Consider the following 3,999-nt stretch of genomic DNA (forward strand, 5'->3'; position numbering starts at 1 on the left):
TTTAAAGGGTAGGTCGCAGAAACAATGAAGGAAATTAAAGTAATTTTCAAAAATAGCACAAAGGTGTGTGGGGAGTCTATCTGTTGGAAACAGAACTATTTCTAGAAGTAGTTTTAAATGGAATGACCAGGTCAACAAGCATAGAATTTGGTTGGATGATAAACAATGTTAAGGAGCAATTGGAGAAGATCAGCAGACAGAGATTTGTGAATTCCTAAACCTAAAAATTGTAGAAGAAGGAAGACTTTCACGTTGTTGGGAGCATGGACGCCATTGTAAGAATACTGTAACAGCCTTCATCAGCCAGGTGATCCAGAATACTGAAACAGCCTTCATCACCCGGAGTGATCCAGAATACTGAAACAGCCTTCATCACCCGGAGTGATCAAGAATACTGAAACAGTCTTCATCACCCAGAGTGATCCAGAATACTGAAACAGCCTTCATCACCTGGAGTGATCAAGAATACTGAAACAGCCTTCATCACCCGGAGTGATCAAGAATACTGAAACAGCCTTCATCACCCAGAGTGATCCAGAATACTGAAACAGCCTTCATCACCCGGAGTGATCCAGAATACTGAAACAGCCTTCATCACCCGGAGTGATCAAGAATACTGAAACAGCCTTCATCACCCAGAGTCATCCAGAATACTGAAACAGCCTTCATCACCCAGAGTGATCCAGAATACTGAAACAGCCTTCATCACCCAGAGTGATCCAGAATACTGAAACAGCCTTCATTACCCAAAGAGATACCAGCTACCTGCTTGAGAATGAGAAATTTGTTACTACAGCAGTACGAATACCACGGAAAGTTGTGATACTGAAACTGGATGTATCTGAAATATGATACCACAAAAGCATCTTAAAGTTAACAAGACAAAGTAGGGAATGAAGAAGGTCCAGAAGCAATAGGCAAGGGTCGAAGTTTACGGGTAGTCTGTAATAGAAGACACTGCAGAACACAGGAACATCTCCTACAGTAGTTCACTCGGAAATGGATGGAACCATAGAGCAGAAATTGATATAGGGAGGACAAAAATTAAATATGTAAAATTTGTTTGCCATGTCGGAGAGCAGGGACGAGCGCATTTTGTAACAATCTACTCTTAGGGGCTTCGCACATACGGAGACCCTGCCTGATAAAAAAAGTTATGCACCAAGAAAAAGATGCAGAAACGAAATGAAACCACATGTTTTGACAGGCTATGTGATGTTATTTCAGTGATTACAGAATCAAGTCAAATTTACAGAGCCACTTATCGTTATGACGAGTGATGAACTTAGTTTTGGTTTACCCACAAAGCATGTGTCATTTGGTAAGTGTCAGATCACTGTGCTGGACAAAGATGCAATATGAACAGGCCCGAGCCAAAAAGAGATATGTAAAAAAGGAAACATGAATATTTATCTATCTTCTAATGTTTCTTTAGACGATACCAATTTTTTGACTCTTCATCTATCTGTCTTTCCCCGTCCATGTTTCTCGATGGACGTGTGGATTGAGTGAGCTGTGTGTGTTTCAGTAAACGTTTTTGACAATTTATCTGCTGCAAAGGGACGCAATTTCTTTCATTTCTAAAGCATTCCGCCAGGAAACCATGACTATACCTGGAAACACGAGAATCTACAGTCTTCTAGAACAACGGCGACCGCAATCGTGACTGAATTTACAGCGAACTTAGACGCGTGAATTGTTGCTGATGAAAGTATCCACCAGCCACACAGTACTCGAAATAATCCACATTGTTTGCACATCCCTTACGTAAACAGTGTGTTAGCAACTAACATAACCGGCGACCGTAAAAAGGACGGTACTAGGTATACATAACTGAAGTAATTAAAATGTATGAAACGTGTAAAAATTTTCCATTGTATTAATTATCTTTTGTTTTCTTTCTTGCGTGAAACGAATAATGTGTTCAAGAGACGCGGCAAGGATCACGAAAGAAGGATATGCATGGGCGGAGAATTAGGTTTGTGTGGTAACTACCAGAGAAAGAAATTGTGAAACCTGTCGAACTTCAGCTTGCATGGCTGCGCTTGGTAGTGCCTCACTCGTATCTAATAGTGGTAATAGTACCTCTCCCTCCTCATCCTAAAAATTGGAGCATTTTAAATCATAGTAAAATTGTATATTTATCATTTTTTTTTTTTTTTTTTTTTTTTTTTTTTTTTTTTTTTTTTTTTTTTTTTTGAGTACGTATTCTGAATGCGTGTAAGTGTGGCAACTATTAGTTGCCGTGTATGTTCGCAACTAGTCACAGGATACTTAAAAAATTTCTCACAATAATTAGGAGAAAGCTATTCATTTTAAAATTTTGCAGGTAGTAAATCACAAGGATAGAAATGGATACAGCAGGTAAAACCATTGTTGACAATTCAGTAATTAATGTACAAGCACAAAACGTCGCCGCAACTAACGCGACGACAAATGACAGTGAGAGTGGAAACGTCGCGAATATTATTTAAGGTCAGCTATGATAGAGGGTAGCAGTGTTGTGATTAATGATATGATTTTACTTACGGTGGACGAAAGAAATTCATGAATATCGCCGGAAAGCATTTTTTTCACATGAACCTCGTGAAAAGCGCGGTATTCAGATTCTAGTAGATCTAAAATTTCCGTATCGGGCGAAATGGACCCGAATGTAATCAGATACGACTCAGTATACCCCAACACTGATCCAACTTATGCAAGGGATAATGAGAACTTTTAATGATTTCAGGAATGAACAAACACAAAACCTTAGTGATCTAATACCAAAATTTAATAATTTGACATAAAATATCGAAGAATCTTCAAAACAACAAACACAAACATGTAATTTTCGGAATCATGTTACACAAAAATTTGAGGAACTTTCATGTGAACAAATGCAAAAATTTAATTACCCAAGTAAAAAGTTGTGCACTGATCGATCAAATGGTTTAACATGTAAGTTGACCGAAAAGGGAAAGGAATTAAAGGTGGAGTAATTCGCAGATCTTTCTCAGGAAATAGATAAGCTACATAAAAAGATAGCGGATGTTGACAAGAAACAGGAAGAAATGACAGGTAAGCTGAGGAAACGACCGACACACAGATTAAAATGCAGTGTTCTCAGTCAGAAATCAATAAAAGTGTAAAGCAGATGCAAGATACTATTACCGAGCTGCAAACCATGTGTTAAGATTTGCCTGTGGACTGCGGAATAGAATGATTTAAAACTGAGCAGTAAATTCGTAAAGAAAACCCAAGAAAGTTGATAAGGATGTGAAGAACTTAATGGAGAAAGACATATAAGGATTACTAGATAAGTATACGACACTAGCGCAGAAGGTACTTCAATAGCATAAAACTCATGTGCAAGGGGGCCAACGGCCTTGCCACAGCGGTAACACCGGTTCCCGTCAGATCACCGAAATTAAGCGCCACCGGGCTAGGCTAGAACTTGGATGGGCGACCATCCGGTCTGCCGAGCGCTGCTGGCAAGCGGGGTGCACTCAACCCTTGTGAGGCAAACTGAGGAGCTAATTGATTGAGAAATAGCGGCTCTCGTCTCGGAAACTGACATATGGCGGGGAGAGCGGTGTGCTGACCACATGCCCCTCCATATCGCCTATGAGTTGAGGATGATACGGCGGCTTGTCGGTACCGTTGGGTCTTCATGGCCTGTTCGGGAGGCGTTTATGTGGAAAGTGGTCGAATAGGTACTCAAGAAGAAGGAAAATGAACTAATTGCCAGGGCTGAATCGGGTTTAAAGGTAGCGGAAGAAAAATTGCGGTTCAAAAATGGTTCAAATGGCTCTGAGCACAATGGGAATCAACTTCTGAGGTCATTAGTCCCCTAGAACTTAGAACTAGTTAAACCTAACTAACCCAAGGACATCACACACATCCATGCCCGAGGCAGGATTCGAACCTGCGACCGTAGCGGTCGAGCGGTTCCAGACTGCAGCGCCTAGAACCGCACGGCCACTTCGGCCGGCAAAAATTACGGAACAGTTTAACTAG

General features: G+C 40.6%; 1 pseudogene; it reads left to right on the plus strand.

Moving 5' to 3' along the window:
- The first annotated feature begins 3,358 nt into the window (after positions 1 to 3,358).
- Positions 3,359 to 3,476, plus strand: LOC126337418 (5S ribosomal RNA; annotated as a pseudogene).
- Positions 3,477 to 3,999: the final 523 nt, after the last annotated feature.

Source organism: Schistocerca gregaria, chromosome 2, assembly GCF_023897955.1.
Source record: "Schistocerca gregaria isolate iqSchGreg1 chromosome 2, iqSchGreg1.2, whole genome shotgun sequence".
NCBI lineage: Eukaryota > Metazoa > Arthropoda > Insecta > Orthoptera > Acrididae > Schistocerca > Schistocerca gregaria.